The following is an 18,557-nucleotide window of genomic DNA, read 5'->3' on the forward strand; positions in this document are numbered from 1 at the left end:
TGCCTACCTGAATCTCTTCCCTGTTCTGAACTTGGCCCTATCTGTCCCTATCCCTTAGTATGGGATCCTGTACTCAGGGACATGGCCATCCTACGTGGACTATCTGTGTGGTGTTACATTGCCATCCAGAGGAATGTTTTGTTGTACTGCGTCTTGCTGTGCTAACACTGCTCTGCCTGTATGCCAGGGACTTTAACCCCCCCCGTACCAAAAACTGCTATGCCCTGTGGATCATCCCTTTGCTGTCCCATATTGCTGTCTTAAGGAGCACTCTTCATTGCTGTGCCTTCTGTTTGCCATGTGGACTACCTCCCCTTTGATGTCCCATATTGCCACCCTGAGGACCGCTCTTCATTGCTGTGTCTATTGTTTGTTCTGTAGATTAATTCTCCTCCTGATTGTACCCCAAGTCCCCCCAATAAACGCCTATGTGTCAGGTTCCTTGTGATTCGCCTCTGTGTGCTCTCTCTGCACTCTTAGTTCATCACACCCCGTCATGTCCGTCCTCTTCCTCCATAGTCACTGTGACGTCTTTTATCTCCAGCAGATGATGATACACACATATATAGTGTGGAGACCTAGATTAACCCCTTCAGGGAGGATCAGCCTTAGGTTTGCCACTTCATCCCATTACAACTGAACACAAATTAATTACACAGGTTCTGAGGCTAATTAAGGTTGTAAATAAACTCACTTGGTGCCTTATCTGCATTTAATTAGTCTCAGATGTAATTCATATGTGTTCAGTTTTAATGTGATGAGGTGGCAACTCTACGTGGCTGCACTATTGTATTCTGACAATGGGGGGCGCTCCTCCGCTCTCAGAATACACAGATCAGTGATGAAGCTATTGGCTGCAGCCGCTGATTGAGGGACTTTTATCCAGCAGGGATCAAACATAAATGGAATGCTGATGCTCCTAGCCTCTCCCTCCTACCAAGTGCCCCCAGAGCAAGCAGCTTGATCTGGGGGCACCCGAGCATGCTCACTCCCAACCTGTTGCTCTGCGGGTCCATTCACACACAAAGCCGCAGCTCAGCCCAACCCCCCCCTCTCTCCTCATTGGCCCACTGGCTGTGATTGACAGCTGCACATCGCTGATTCATGATGGGCTCATGTGAGTATAAGGGGGGGGGGGCTGCTGCACACAGAAGGTTATTTACCGTCATGCATAGACTGCATTAAGGTAAGACTGCCTGCGCAGTCAGCTCTACACGGCAGGCGCAGGCGCCGTACAGAGCCGAGTCCAGCTCGGATATTTTCAGAAATCGTGACGCGCCATAACAGCACATTAATCATCTACACCGCTGCCTAGGAACGCCTGTTCCCCCGCAGCAGAGAGAACCCGAACTGAGTGAAACAGAACTTTTAAACGGTATGTGCCCCGAAAAAAAAAAAAAAAAAGTCCAGCATACTTTACATATCTGAAGTATGCTGGATGTAATGGTGAATAGATGTTTTTTAGGGTGAACCTCGGCTTTAAGTACATACTGACCTTCATAATACCTCCTGATATAAATCCTGTATAATAATATCCTCATTTGAATACTGTACATCCAATCCAGATAATTCTATGTTATCTGTCTACAGGGAAACCTTCATAGATGATGGCACAAATGAGGACGGAGGAGGACCGGAGTCACATGACTGAGAAGATACTAAACCTCACCCTGGAGATCATCTACCTGCTGACCGGAGAGGTGAGGAGGATTCTGGGAGGTCACATGACATCACTCTTATCTCTATTAATAATACAGACCTGACCAGAGAGGTGAGGAGGATTCTGGGAGGTCACATGACATCACTCTTATCTCTATTAATAATACAGACCTGACCGGAGAGGTGAGGAGGATTCTGGGAGGTCACATGACATCACTCTTATCTCTAATAATAATACACAGACCTGACCAGAGAGGTGAGGAGGATTCTGGGAGGTCACATGACATCACTCTTATCTCTATTAATAATACACAGACCTGACCGGAGAGGTGAGGAGGATTCTGGGAGGTCACATGACATCACTCTTATCTCTATTAATAATACAGACCTGACCGGAGAGGTGAGGAGGATTCTGGGAGGTCACATGACTTCACTCTTATCTCTATTAATAAAACAAAGACCTGACCGGAGAGGTGAGGGGGATTCTGGGAGGTCACATGACATCACTCTTATCTCTATTAATAATACAGACCTGACCGGAGAGGTGAGGAGGATTCTGGGAGGTCACATGACATCACTATTATCTCTATTAATAAAACACAGACCTGACCGGAGAGGTGAGGAGGATTCTGGGATTCTAACATGATATTCCTATTGGTTCTCCAATACAGAGATTTCCTCTTGTGAAGTCAGGTGATCACATGACCATCACAGTGCCTCCATGTGACTCCCTAAAACCTGAGAGACACAACATGGAGAAGATTCTAGAAGTCACCAAGAAGATGATGGAGCTGCTGACAGGAGAGGTGAGGAGGATTCTGGGAATTCTGGGACATTATCCAGTAACAGACAAGGGATGTGTCTGGATGGTGACTGTATCATTGTGTGTGTCAGGTTCCTATAAGGTGTCAGGATGTCACTGTCTATTTCTCCATGGAGGAGTGGGAGTATTTAGAAGGACACAAGGATCTCTACAAGGACGTCATGATGGAGAATCAGCCGCCCCTCACATCACCGGGTAAGAGGAGACTTTATTGTAAAGGAGAGAGCAGTACGGAGGCTCCACCTAGATCCCCCATCATCTGATAAACACATAGAAACAATGTATTCAGTCAGTGTGTGTGTTTCCTACAGATGGATCCAGTAATGGGAACCCACCAGAGAGATGTCCCCGTCCTCTGTATTCCCGGGATTCCACACAGGAAGGTCACACCATCCCCCACCATCATCAGGTAGATGAGGAACAATCACTGATAGTATCATTAGGATCTGTACATTATCTGCATTGTTACCATTGATGTCATTTTTATTCTATATTCAGAGTGGAAACCTGAGAGATCCTAAAGTTGAGGGTAAAGAAGAGATAAAAGAAGAGGATGATGAGGATGGGGTGATGGAGGAGTCTCTAAAAGAACACAAAGATCTGTACCAGGACACCATGGTGAAGTCATCCAGCTACAGAAACCCACCAGAGAGATGTCCCCGTCCTCTGTATTCCCGGGATTCCACACAGGAGGGTCACACCATCCCCCACTGTTACAAGGTTGGTGGAACGGGTTCTCTAGAACATGACTAGACTTCCATACAATGTGTGGATTTTCTATGTGATGTCACAATAATAAAGCTTATATCTTACAGATGATATTCTCTCTCATTCTCTTGGTTTAGAGTGGAGATCCAATCGATATAGAACTTGAGGTGAAATCAGAAGAAGAAGAGACGTATGTGAGGGATGATCAGCAGTCTATGGAGGAGGATGGAATAACGGGGACATTTTTAGAGGAGGACACTCCTACAGAGATCAGCACAGGTGGGTCATTACCACTAAATCCATTCCTCCACCCATACTGCTCACTGATTGGTCCAGAGTAGGGCGGGGACTGGGTGATATCAGCCTGTAATCCCCTGGTCACTTTCCTGAGCTGTGTCCCCCGTCCTGTATTCCTGTATTTCTCTCGGATAATCTTCCTTCTCTGTGCTGCAGACACAATTTATGTCTCTAGACTGGATTTATGGAGATTCTGGGGTTCAGCTGGCAGCAAAATGTTGATTTTCACCATAGGGTTTGCTTGACCTAGACACCTGGGGTATGTGCCTTGGATCTCCTTCCCCATACCCGGGTCTAGTGAGATCTCTGACAGAACAATTCTCCCGGGGTTACTTGCTCTGTTGTCTGCTGGCTGTGCCGGGTGGAGGGATATGTCTGTAGAGTCTCAGACCCAAGTCACTGAGTGCAGTCTCAGGAGATGGGAGGCAGCGGTGTGGGATCTCTGCAACTTGTCTCATGTAAACATTTAAAGGTTGTAAAGGTACAATTTTTTCTCTAAATAGCTTCCTTACCTTAGTGTAGTCTCCTTCACTTACCTTCGATTTTGCTTTTAAATATCCTAATTTCTTCTGAGAAATCCTCACTTCCTGTTCTTCTGTCTGTAACTCCACACCGTAATAGGAGGCTTACTTCCTGGTGTGGAGTGTTGTGCTCGCCCCCTCCCTTGGATTACAGGGGGAAAAAAATTGTACTTTTACAACTTTAAGCTTCCACTAATTACTGAATACCAATATTATGAGTCCTGACCCCTACACTGTATAATTTATATTGTGTATTACATACTCCTGACCCCTGCACTATATACTCTATGTTGTACATTACATTATTTTGATACTATAAAATCCTATCTGTTGTATCTTATATAATAAGTTGTACATTTCATAGTCCTGACTTCTTCTGCACCCATTTTCTACCAGCTGGACATTTTATATCTGATGATTTGGTTGTAGCACAATGTTGATAATTTTGGAACCTTAAACAGAAAGTGATAATGAGAGGGAGGAGTCAATAACCCAATGATGGTGATCTTCAGGATCAGTCCAGTCTTCATCTTGGTTGTTCTCCGTCCATCCTCACTCTCTGACCTCTGGTGGGGCTCAGCCCCGCTGTTATTCATGACTAAATCATGGAATAAATAAGGAAGTGCAGGACTTCTTGTGTTGGGAAGATGACAATGAGTGATAGAGGGGGAGGGGACACTCATCCTATAATCCCCTCATCACTGTCACTCCTATAAAAGACAGTTCTCGTTGTTTCCTCACTCTCTGACTAAGGTCCATGAATAAAGAAATGAACTGATAGGAGATTCAGAGATGTAGGGCTGAAACAACTAATCGATTATAGTCAATTATGAAAATAGTTGTTATCTATTTTCATAATTGATTAGTTGGTCAGTCGATTAATTGGCCTTCATACAGAATGCATTATTTCTTTACATATCACACATATCACATTGGAGTGAGAGAAGAGGCTCTTTCAGGACGCTTTGCAGGTGCTATTTTTAGCGCTGTAGCGCCCGCAAAATGCCTCCGAGGGAAAATCAGCCTAAGGTCTCTGTACAGGGAAGATCGGCATCTGACCCCAGAGAAGGTGGAGACTGGTAGATTGGAGGTCAGAGGTGTAGCTTGAAGCTTGTGGGCCCCGATGCAAAACTTGACTTGGTGGGGCCCCCCATTACCGCCCTACCTTTGCACTGCCTGCTTTTCTTGAGCCCTCTGAGTTTACTGAATTACCTTCGCAGGGTGACCCGACTATCGCTTTTCCCGAGCAACACAGTGTAAAGCGGGGTAGGAAACCTATGAGAGGTGGAGATCTACCTGAACAACATGAAAGTGATCAAAGATCACCGGGGTTCGGCACCAAACTAACTAGCAAGAGCCTAACAAAATAGTAAGGAAAACGTAGAAAAATATAATAAAACAAATGACGGTGTCAGTAGGGCAGTGGCAGGTGTCAGTAGGGCAGTGGCAGGTGTCAGTAGGGCAGTGGATGGTGTCAGTAGGGTAGTGGACGGTGTCAGTAGGGCAGTGGCAGGTGTCAGTAGGGCAGTGGCAGGTGTCAGTAGGGCAGTGGACGGTGTCAGTAGGGCAGTGGCAGGTGTCAGTAGGGCAGTGGACGGTGTCAGTGGGGCAGTGGACGGTGTCAGTGGGGCAGTGGACGGTGTCAGTAGAGCAGTGGATGGTGTCAGTAGGGCAGTGGACGGTTTCGGTAGGGCAGTGGACGGTTTCGGTAGGGCAGTGGACGGTGTCGGTAGGGCAGTGGACGGTGTCGGTAGGGCAGTGGACGGTGTCGGTAGGGCAGTGGACGGTGTCAGTAGGGCAGTGGACGGTGTCAGTAGGGCAGTGGACGGTGTCAGGAGGGCAGTGGACGGTGTCAGTAGAGCAGTGGACGGTGTCAGTAGAGCAGTGGACGGTGTCAGTAGGGCAGTGGACGGTGTCAGTAGAGCAGTGGACGGTGTCAGTAGGGCAGTGGACGGTGTCAGTAGGGCAGTGGACGGTGTCAGTAGGGCAGAAGACGGTGTCAGTAGGGCAGAGGACGGTGTCAGTAGGGCAGTGGACGGTGTCAGTAGGGCAGTGGACGGTGTCAGTAGAGCAGTGGACGGTGTCAGTAGAGCAGTGGACGGTGTCAGTAGAGCAGTGGACGGTGTCAGTAGGGCAGTGGACGGTGTCAGTAGAGCAGTGGACGGTGTCAGTAGAGCAGTGGACGGTGTCAGTAGGGCAGTGGACGGTGTCAGTAGAGCAGTGGACGGTGTCAGCAGAGCAGTGGACAGTGTCAGCAGGGCAGTGGACGGTGTCAGCAGGGCAGTGGACGGTGTCAGCAGGGCATTGGACATTGTCAGTAGGGCAGAGGACGGTGTCAGGGCAGTGGACGGTGTCAGTAGGGCAGAGGTTTGTGTCAGTAGGGCAGTGGACGGTGTCAGTAGGGCAGTGGACGGTGTCAGTAGGGCAGTGGACGGTGTCAGTAGGGCATTGGACATTGTCAGTAGAGCAGTGGACGGTGTCAGTAGAGCAGTGGACGGTGTCAGTAGGGCAGTGGACGGTGTCAGTAGGGCAGTGGACGGTGCCAGAAGGGCATTGGACATTGTCAGTAGGGCAGAGGACGGTGTCAGCAGGGCATTGGACATTGTCAGTAGGGAAGTGGACGTTGTCAGTAGGGCAGTGCACAGTGTTGAACAGATGCAGATTTAACCCCATAGCTGTTGGAGAGGGAGTTGAGTGGGAGGATGAGTTAATCCTTTAATGGCCAGGCACCTTTACTATTTAACCAGCAGCCACTACTTGAAGCTTGCTAGTTATTTTACACCTATCATTTCTTACAGGCAGTGGAGGGTTAATAGTTGGGGATCTGTACATTGTACGTTGTCATGGAGATAAGGCTGTACGTCATGCGCACACCATATCTCCTGTGCTAATAAGCACGCATTTCGTCGAATGATATAATGCAGTGGTCATCAACCCTGTCCTGCAGGGCCCACTAACAGGCCAGGTTTGCAAGATAACTGAAATACATCACAGGTGATATCATTTGCTCCTCAGTGATTGCAGTATTCTAGACTGCATCTCCCCAAGGTAATACATAAAACCTGGCCTGTTAGTGAGCCCTGCAGGACAGGGTTGATGATCACTGATATAATGCATCTTCCCCATCATTCTATTTCCCGTATATCCCCAAGTAAACAGACCTCACCACAGCTCATGTTCTCAGCTCCTCAGCATGACTGCCAGAGAGACCAGTGTGCCTGGCTCTTTTATTCTTAAAAAAACAAAATCTCTGACAAAGAGGAAGTGATCGCCACAACAGCCGATCGCTTCCTGAATACAAAATGACATCACAGGAAATGGCAATTAGTAAAGGGGAGGGCACTCACAGGAAGGGAAAGGGGGGGAAGTGCACACAACATCCTTCCAACAGAATGAGTTAATACAAACAATCAATGAATAATGACTAAAGGCTTATGGGCGTGTCCGGGCAGAGACAGGGTGCATGGAAGCTAACCAAACATGAACTCCGTCTCTGATCATAACTACCGCTGATAGGAATCCTTATTCTGCGTTATTCCAGAGAACAACGCATACCCGGATTATACTACTGTTCCTGGGGATGGGAGGTTATCTGCAGGTGTACACTACGAATCCCGACCTGTGCTGATCAGACACACAGCAGAGACAAGAGCGTACATCCGCCTATAAGCGATAATATCCTTGCAGAGCGAACATATCTCCTCAGACAATCGTTCTGTGCATCGCACAGGGGCCCTTCACCAGCAGACATATCCCCACTCTGCAAAAACCTCTCTCCAATCACAGGAAGTTTTCCACTACCAGACGGGACTCAACCAGCGTCAGACTGCCCCAGTCAGCTCTTTAGAGCGTGTTGCGGGAGAACTAACACTGGGAGACACTATGACAATACATATTAAATACATCTTCATAAAATTTCCACAGCAGTAGTTGAGGATGAGATGTGTCAGTCTGGGGGAGGGGGTCTGTCTGTGTGTCCTGCTCTCTTTCTTGTCCTTCAGAATCAGTGGGTGCTTTAAGTAATTGCATCCCCCCCCCAGCCCCCTCAGGAGGTGTTTTACAGAACTTTTCTAACTGTGTGTCTGTGTGAGTGTTGGCAGGCAGGACAGGTGCTGTGGAGGGCTCTATGTGTGTTTACTGTCCCCACATGAGTGAACACTTTTCACACATCAGCATGTCTCTTATCCAGGGCTTTGCTAGGTATGAAAGACCAGGGGATTCAGCCCGAAGTCCAAGCCCGGTGGCACGCGCGGGGGGCATTGACTGCTTGGTGGGGGACTAGGCTCACTTGTTGGTTGCTGCCTGGGTCACCAGTGCCCATCCATGCTGACCACTAAAATGACCTACCAAACCCCTACACTGACCCCTCCTGACACCTACACTGACCCCCCCCCGACACCTACACTGATTCCCCCCCTAACACCTACACTGATTCTCTCCCCCCCCCCCCCCCCGACACCTAAACTGATCCCCTCCCCTGACACCTACACTGATTCCCCCCCCCTGACACCCACACTGACCCCCCCCTGACACCTACACTGATCCCCCCCCCCTGACACATATACACTGATTCCCTGACACATATACACTGATCCCCCCCCCCTGACACATATACACTGATCCCCCCCCCCCTGACACATATACACTGATCCCCCCCTGACATATATACACTGATTCCCCCCGACACATACATTGACCCTCCCTGTGACATGTGACCTCTTGACACTCCTGCAGCTCAGCCTTACCTGCGTAGTGTAGCCCAGCTCATTCTGACCACTTCACAGCAGGCTGCATGCACCAGACCAGGGAGAGAGAGCCAGGATGGGAGAGCTGCTCCGCTGCCTGGCCATTTACACAGAGTGAGCGGGGATCTTCGTGCCCAGCGCGGCCGTAGTGTCAATCCCGCCTCCTCCTGGACCTGGAGGGGGGACTATTTGTACGTCAGTAACGTCACTCAAAACAAAACAGATTATTGCGCACACATGCAAAATTGACATTTATCCTAGTTAAAAACGCCTGAACGTATTCAAAAATTCAGGGGTTTGGTCACACTATATGGTCATACGGTGCTAAGCCCACTTACTGCGACAAAGTTTCCCCGAATTAGTGGGTCCTAACCTGTTAATAGAATGAAAGAACCTAGTGTCTCAACCTTGGGAGATAAACTCCTCTATATGGTAGAACTGAAGGGATTCCTCCTATGCACTGGTGGCCACTAATAAGAGGTAATGAAGAGGGGGAGGGGTGCTCCAGCCCAAGAGACCCACTAATTCGGGGGAACTTTGTCGCAGTAAGTGGGCTTAGCACTATATGACCATATAGTGTGACCAAACCCCCGTATTCTTTAATATGTTCAGGCATTTTTTAACTAGCTTTGCAGGATAAATGTCATTTTTGCAAGTGTGCGCTATAATCTGTTTTGTACTGTCTTTGGTCTTATAGCAGAACCATCTTGGATGTATAGCATTTTTAGGGTGTGCCCCCCAAGTATGTTTTTGTATGTTAGTAACGTCACTCAGTCGCACTGCATAGGCTGGAGATCGTACCCTGTTGCCCATGGAAACGGCTCGGGGCTAATAATGTTATTTGGGATAATCGAGACCCGGGGCTTTTCGGGGGCACACTCGGGGCACCAGCCCCCCCGATGCCCCTGCTGTTATCTGAACTCCTGTCCTCGCTGTGTGTCTGTGTGGCAGAGAGAGGCAGCTCACTGTCTTCCTGTTTTGTCAGCAGTGAGCACGCTTCCAGGCTGGCAATGGCCAGCATCACACATCCCTGTCCCTGGGCTTCCTAATTGACGTTCTTTTGGGGAAATCAGACTTCTCTCCTCCAGCCAATAGGAGCAGGAGGGGTGTGGTCTGGGGAGAAAGCAAACTAAAAGCCCCAGAGTGGATTCCAGAGCTCCGCTGGGACCCTGGGAGACACAAGGCGATTCGGACCTGTATTCTGTTCCCAGGATTTTATCAATGTAAAATTCAGCATGTAAGATGACTGCTTGTAGCAGGGAGCTGCGGGCCCCCTGGAGCTGAACGCAGGGTTGCTATGACGACTCCTGCACCGCTTCACGCTACGCCCATGCTTTCATGAAGTAAAAGTTTACTAGTATTGTGCATTATATATAAAATTATTATATCCATGAAAAAGTCTCAGCTTTCAGTATTACTTTAATATAAAAGTCCCCCCTCCCCCCCCTAACCTCCATATATCTTCATGTGTGACTCCCAGGTAAAATCCCCATATATCCTACTTCTGGGTATATTTATTATTATATATATGATATAAGATATATTATTTTCACTATCTCACAGTATAAATGAATCCCTTATAGTAGTGATTATCGGATGTTTTTGTACTATAAAGGAATATTTTTTTATCCCATCATAAGAGATGATGAAATAAAATCATGCTGCTGCTATAAATGTCCTATGCTGGTCATACACAGATCTATTATTGGGGGAGAATATTCACACAAATATTTGTATGAAAATGATTTGTACATTCGATGAATGGACGAGTGTAGATAGAAAATTCCACTTTCTTTTACCATTCAATTATAAAATAAATATAAAAACCACACCCACCATGTGAGAATTTGTTCTATGGAGAAAAGTTTTCTGTTCTGCTCCTTCCAATTTTCCCGTCACTGTGGTGGAAAATGAACGCCGGTTTGACCCACTAATGGTTAGAAAATTGGATGAATGTTTTCTTTTTTTTTTTAACAATAAATTTTTGTTTGGTTTGATAACACAATACAATAGAAATAGTTGCATTCGATACACAACATAAGTAACATAATCACCTTGTATAGGCAAACATTTAACATTTATCAGAGAAGATGTTTGGTACTTGGTGACCTAGGCCAGCCTACCCCAATTGGGTACATATTGTAGGACTGGGAGGTCACCATGATGATTCTTGGTATAACCTGTACAACTGGGGTAATAGAAGCAAAGAGGGGGAGGGAGAAAACAAAAATAAAGACTGCCTTTAATAAATTTCTACATCTAAGGTTCTATGATATATGCTATAACTTCTTCAAAATGAAGGATACATTTTAGGCCCCATACACACGATAGAATCCATCCGCTGAAAAATCCCAGCGAATGGGTTTCAGCGGATAGATTCTATGGTGTGTACATTCCAGCGGATATTTCCGAATTCCAGCAGATAAAAATTTGTTGACATGCCAACAAATCTATCCGCTGGAATCGGATCCCACGGATTGATCCGCTGGTCTGTATAGACTCACCGGATCAATCCGTCCGAAGGGATCCCCCGCATGTGTCGTAATGATTCGACGCATGCGTGGAATTCCTTATATGACTGCGTCGCGCACGTCGCCGCGTCATCATGGCGGTGACGGCGCGACACGTCATCGCCAGAGGATTTCGGCGCGGATTTCGATTCGATGGTGAGTACACTCCATCGCATGGAAATCCGCGCAAATCCTCGAGAGGATTTATTCCGCGGATACGGTCCGCTGGACCGTATCCGCGGATAAATCCTCTCGTGTGTATGGGGCCTTAGAGTAAGGAATCTTTTAAATATTTGAAAGCTCTAGGATGGTGTAACCACATTTTCCATGTTTTGTGATAAAGGGTTAGAGAATGATTCTAGTAGGCTAGTAGATTCTAGTAGGCTGGCATTAGTTCTAACTGGGCTTGGGTATTCACTCTGATGATCACCATAGGTAGATTTGGTGCATCTGTAGATTTCCATAAAGAATCCACTGTAATTCTTGAAGCAATTAATGTATGTAATACAATAGTTCTGAATATGACGGGATATTTGTCAGGATCGATGCCTAGTAATGCTGTGGCAGGAGGAAGTTTGGCAAGGTTACCAGTCAGGTCTGCGATAAAGGATGAGATAGAGTTCCAAAAGCTTATTAGGGTCTTACAACTCCACAACGTGTGTAGGAGATTACCCGTTTGCTCATTACATTTCCAACAAATGTCGCAAGTTCATGGAAAGATTTTAGTCTATATGGGGTTAAATACCATCTATTGATTATTTTTTGGGCATTATCCCAATGTTCAATGCAAGAGGATGATTTATTTATTGTTTGAAATGATTTTACTCATTGATTCGGGGAGAAGGTTTGATCCAGATCTCTTCCCCATTTCAACATGTCATAAAAGAAAGATGCCTTTCTTATTGTCAGACTTCTGAGGGGAGAAATACTCCCAAAGAGTTGAAGGGAATTCGATCAAGTCATTGGGATTGAAATCTTTTAGTCGGGTACACTTGCCAATCTTACTCATACAGATATTTTTGACAGATAAGGGTAGGTTTTTGTACAGAGAATAACCTTTGAATTGAGTGTACGGCAAGAAGGGAAATTCTCGGGTTTGTTAGTGTCAGTATGTTGTCGTCTGCGAATAAACCTAATTTGTGCTCGTCCTGGACGATTTTTAATACCACTAACGTTTCGGGATGATCGTATATATTCCGCAAGGGGTTAAATTGCTAAGGCAACAATTATAGGGGAAAAGAGGGCAGCCCTGTCTGGTTCCATTAGATGAGGGGAAGTTACTAGATAAAATGCCTGATGTGTAAACCTTTGCATTAAGATGGGTATATAAAGCCAGGATTGCTGAGTGAATAAAGCCACTGAAGCCAAATTTTGTTAAGGTTTTTGAAATATAATCCCAATGCATTCTGTTGAAAGCTTTTTCGGCATCTAAAGCTAAGAGTAGGGCACGTGTACATTTATTATGTAATGAGTTAATAATATTGAGCATTCGTCTCGTGCTATCTGGGGCCTGTCTACTTTTGACGAAACCACCTTGGTCGGGTTTGACTAACGTAGGTACTATATTAACGAGCCTATTCGCCAGAAGTTTTGCTTAGATTTTCAGATCTGAATTCAGTAAAGAAATGGGCCTGTAATTTAGAGGGGAGGTGGGATCTTTGCCTGTTTTAGGTATGGTGATAATTACTGCTTCTAGTAGTTCTTTTGAAAAAGCTTCAGAATTTGCTGCTTGGTTAAACAATTTAAAGCGATGGGGGACTAGGGTATCTTTAAAGGCCGTGTAATACTCTCCTGAGAGGCCATCTGGACCTGGGGATTTATTTTTTGGTAGGTCATGTATGACCTTGATGGTTTCTTCGTTAGAAATAGGTTTGTTGAGTAAATCTAATGAAGTAGGGTCAATGGGCGGTAGAGCAATCTTGTCCAAAAAGGATGTTATGTTGGTAGTGTTTGGTTGGGAAGTCCCAGTGTCATTTTTCAAATTGTGATTTATAGTATGATGAGAAGGTATCGGCGATCTCTTTGGCGTTGAGAATTGTCTTGCCTGAAGTGTGGTGGATCAGTTTGTGAATCTTGTTTTTTGTTGACGATGTTTTATTTGTGAGGCCAGTAATTTACCTGCTCTGTTACCTTGGGAATAGTATTTTAAGTTTAGTTTCTTGTAATATTTATTGTGATCAGTAATTAGAATGGACCTAAGATCAGATCTGAGATTATTGAGTTGGCGTTCTAAGATTATATATATATATATTTTTTTTTGTGTGAGTTTTCAAGGGTGGAAATTTCTTTTAGTATTGAATTGATTGCATTGTTTCTTTTTTTTCTCTCTGGCAGTTATTTGAATTAAAAGACCTCTTGCATAAGCCTTGTGGGCACACCATAGAGTAGAGTTATTGACTGACATATTATCATTCAAATCAAAAAATTCTTTAAGGCTATTTTTCATCACAGATCTATGTTTCTCCTGGGAGAGGATAAATGTGTTGTTCCTCCATAGATAATTGTTGGGGCAATTTTGGTTAGAATTAACCTCTAGAGTTACTGGAGCGTGTTCAGACCACGATAAGTTGTGAATGGAAGCATTCATTACTTTTGGGAGGATTTTTATCTGTGATAAAATAGTCCAGTCTGGAGTATGTCTTATGGACATTGGAGAAGAAGTCTTTTTCTGTGGTATGTATGCATCTCCAGGGATCGTACAGGTCTTCTGCTGCAAAGATGTTGGAAAGTCCTTTTCTAAGGGTTTTCTTGGAGGTGTCCATATCCGGGTCCATTGGTGCGTTGAAGTCTCCACATAACAAGAGGTGGCCTTGTTGGATTTTCCTTGCTTTTCCGATTATTTTTGGATAAATTGGTGGGGTTTTTTATTGACAATCGTATATGTCGAGTTGTCTAAGGCGGCAACCAGAATTATGTATCTTCCTTGAGTATCAGACTTGAGATCAATTTGTTGGAACGAGACAGTGTCTTTGATAGCTGTGACCACCCCTTTTTTCTTTTTTTTTTGTTGCTAGAGAGAAAAATGTGAGGGAAATTGTGATGTTTAAAGGTAGACGAGTTATCCTTAGCAAAGTGGGATTCCTGGATGCAAACAATGTGGCTTCCTAATTTCATTGCGTCAGACCATAGTGATCTTCTTTTGTAGGGGCTGTTCAGTCATTTGACATTCATCGACATAAGTTTAAGTGGCATGTTGTATTTTCAAAGAGCGCTGGAGTATAGTTTCATCCTTGTAGGGGATTTTTTTTTGTGAATAGATGATAGAAACAGACTTGAGGTGTAGTAATACTGTTTTACCACTAGTGGTGGTGTTGCTTTAAAAACTGAATACAGACAGCAGAAAGGAAAATGGAAAAAAGGGATTGAACCAGGGTAAATAAAACGGCATAAATTCTGTAAAACCATGAGTTGTTGAACTCCAACTCCTGTGTACATAGTTATGTACTACCGAACAGGTGTGGGGGTAAGAACTTGGGGAGAAGTTCAGGGAGGAATATTTCCGAGGTCGGGATTCCCTGAGCATCAGTAGGCCCTGACGAGTGGGCATAAGAGAAATTTATAAAGACTCAAAATGGAACTGGGAGATGAGACAAAACTTTGACAGAAAAAGACTTTCAAGCTGTTTTCCAGTCTTGGTCTTGGGATATGGGGCCAGGTGTGGTGGTATCCATTTTGACGGGTTCTTGGTTTGGGAGTAAACCCCACGAACAAAGTATTTTCAGACCTTGTTCCATTCCATTGATAGCGTATGAGGTGCCTTTTATGTTCCACAAGAATTTTTGTGGGGAAGCCCCATTTATAATTTATGCCATGGTTTCTTAGCATTTTAGTGATGGGGCCAGATTCAGAAAGATCAGCGGATCTTTCTGCTGGCGTAACGTAACTCATTCACAAAGCACTTGCCTGTAAAGTTGCGGCGGCGTAGCGTAAACTACCCGGCGGAATTCAAATTCGGCAGATAGGGGGCGTGTATCATTTAAATGATGCGTGTCCCCGCCCGAACGAACTGCGCATGCGCCGGCCGCGAATGAATCCCAGTGCGCATGCTCCAAATGACGTCGGCAACTCGTTATGCTTTCGACGTTTGCACAAATTACGTCCATCCGTATTCGCGAACGACTTACGCAAACGACGTAAAAAATTCAAATTTTGTCACGGGAACGACGGCCATACTTAACATTGGCTGCGCCTCATAGACCCAGGGGTAACTATACGTGGGAAAAAGCCGAACGCAAACGACGTAAAAAAAAGCGCCGGGCTGTCGTTCGTTTCTGAATCGGCGTAACTCCTCATTTGCATATTCGTCGCGTAAAAATACGGAAGTGCCACCTAGCGGCCGGCCTGGAATTGCAGCCTAAGATCCGACGGTGTAAGACATTTACACCTGTCGGATCTTAGGGATATCTATGCGTAACCTGATTTTATGAATCAGGCACATAGATACGACCGTCGCAACTCAGAGATACGCCGTCGTATCTCCTGATACGCCGTTGTATCAGGAGATACGCCGTCGCATCTCTTTCTGAATCTGGCCCATTGTGTTTAGATTCTTGCGATCTAGGATTGTCGCTTGTGACAAATCCGAATAAAGAATTATTCCAGAATATGGCTCTGGGAGTGGCGAGTGGCGACGAGCGCAATGCATCAGTTGTTCTTTAACATTGAAGAAGTGGATTCTGGCAATGACGTCTCTTGGCATCTTCTCTGCTATGTAAATGCGGTTTAGGCAGTCTATGTGCTCTATTGATTTCCAGCTCTTGTTGGGGAATAGCAGGGATTAGATCAGAAATTATGGTTTTAATGAAGCGTTTAAGATCTGCTGGCTTCACATTTTCAGGTATACCTCTAAATTTTATGTTGTTTCTTCGATTTCTGTCCTCAATGTCTCCGACTTTGATTCTGAGTAGTCTCACTTCTTCCAAATCAAAGTGGGAGTCCACAAGCTCATTTTTCGCAGTAGTAAAATCGCACGTTTTGTTATCCACATAATCTACTCTTTCTCACAGAGCATCAATCTCCATTTTAGATTTATGCATAAGGCTGATCATATCATGCTGCAAAGCACCTCTTAGTGACATTATCATATCTTTAAAAGTAGTGTCAAGTATCGGTACGTCTGCAGTGAGAAGTTTCTCATCACAAGGATTTCTTTCCAGGTTACTGGCAAAGTCAGTGTGGGATGCATGAGAATTACCTTTTTTCGCAGCGATCCTCCTTTTCTGTTTCACAGGGCTTAATATGTCATCCAGGCCATCGCTGTTAGGCAGGATCTGTGTAGCTGAGAAGTTTCTCTCCCACATGCTGAGAGGGAACGGCGTGCCGTTCTGTGCTGCTGTGAAGGGAGGGAGAAGCGCCATCTTACTCTCTCTGCAGACTGGCCAGGCTGAAGAATGCACTGAGCTTACAGGGCCCCTCTCTGTTCTTTCTCTTAGCTGACATGGTTGCTTTGATGCCGGGGGGTTTTGGTGTCGGATGGTATGATTTAGGGCTCTCAGGTTGCTCTGAAAATCGCTCAGGGAGATCCGTTATTGAGGAGCTCCCTTACAATGCAGCCATACAGTTCCGTGGCTGACCACGCCCCCCATTGGATAAATGTTTTTTGTGAAAGAAACATGAGTTTGTGTACGGCCAGCATAAGTGACATCAGGTGCAGGGAGCTTGTACCCACCTACCTGTCTATGACAAGGGAGTCTGTCACCCATCATATTATATTACACTCCTGTCTGATAATCTGCAAAACAGCGTTTTACCTCTTTTTTATATTTTATTAATGTTGTTCTCTGATTGTGATATGTAGCAGATTCACCCTCTAATAATACATCTATCTGTCTGTTATTCTCAGAGTGGATTAAATATCCAACTATATATCTGGAGATTCATATTTACCGCTTTATATAGATATTCAAGAATATTAACTCCATTATACACCCAACTTTTTTTCAGGTTTTTATCCAATTTTTTGAATAATTCTTTATTTTTATTTTCCGTATATTTCTTCACATCACTTACATATACATTCGACTTCCATCGAAGACAGTGTATATCACATTTATAGATACAAACAAGACAAACACAAGGGAGAAGAAAAAAAAAAAAAAAAAAAAAGGTTTTTATCCAATTAATCAAAACAATAATCAGCCAACTAATCAATTCTGAAAATAATCATTAGTTGCCGCGCTACAGAGGAGCCATTTACTGGTTACCTTGAGGGGGGAATTGTAAGATCCTCAGAGACAAAGCTGCCTGATGTGGGTGGAGTCCTGGTTTAGGGGAACCAATCTGCTCATGTCTAGTAATAATCTTTGTATTTCTATTTTAGTAGATGGACGGGAGATGAGGAAAACCTCAGAGGATTGTCTCACTTTGTTTCCAGACTGTAAAGTAGAAGATGAGGACATCACACAGTATAGTCCAGGAGAAAACCTGACTACCTCAAATGTCCATCCGGCACCACACAGTGTAGATGGATCATCGTATTCCTCTTATCCTGAGGAACCTCAGACTGTGAGGGATGGTGCCGGACCATCGTATTCCTCTTATCCTGAGGAACCTCAGACTGTGCGGGACGGTGCCGGACCATCGTATTCCTCTTATCCTGAGGAACCTCAGACTGTGCGGGACGGTGCCGGACCATCGTATTCCTCTTATCCTGAGGAACCTCAGACTGTGCGGGACGGTGCCGGACCATCGTATTCCTCTTATGCTGAGGAACCTCAGACTGTGCGGGACGGTGCCGTCCTTCCAACAGAGAAGAGCTTTTCCTGTACTGAGTGCGAGAAGTGTTTCCGGTTTGAATCCGGTCTTAATGTGCATATAAGATCTCACACAGGAGAGAAGCCGTATTCCTGTCCTGAGTGCGGGAAATGTTTTTCACTGAAGTCCAGTCTTTACAGACATCAGAGATCCCACATGGGAGAGAAGCCGTATTCCTGTTTAGATGGATCATCGTATTCCTATTATCCTGAGGAACCTCAGACTGTGAGGGACAGTGCCGTCCTTCCAACAGAGAAGAGGCTTTCCTGTACTGAGTGCGGGAAGTGTTTTCCTTCTAAATCCCATCTTAATATACATAAAAGATTTCACACAGGGGAGAAGCCGTATTCCTGTCCTGACTGCGGGAAATGTTTCTCACAGAAGTGCCATCTTTCCACACATCAGAGATCTCACACGGGGGAGAAGCCGTATTTTTGTCCTGAGTGCGGGAAATGTTTTTCAATGAAGTGCAATCTTTATGCACATCAGAGATCTCACACAGGGGAGAAGCCGTATTCCTGTCCTGAGTGCGAGAAATGTT

This window comes from Rana temporaria, assembly GCF_905171775.1.
Source record: "Rana temporaria chromosome 4 unlocalized genomic scaffold, aRanTem1.1 chr4t, whole genome shotgun sequence".
In the NCBI taxonomy this organism is placed as follows: Eukaryota; Metazoa; Chordata; class Amphibia; order Anura; family Ranidae; genus Rana; species Rana temporaria.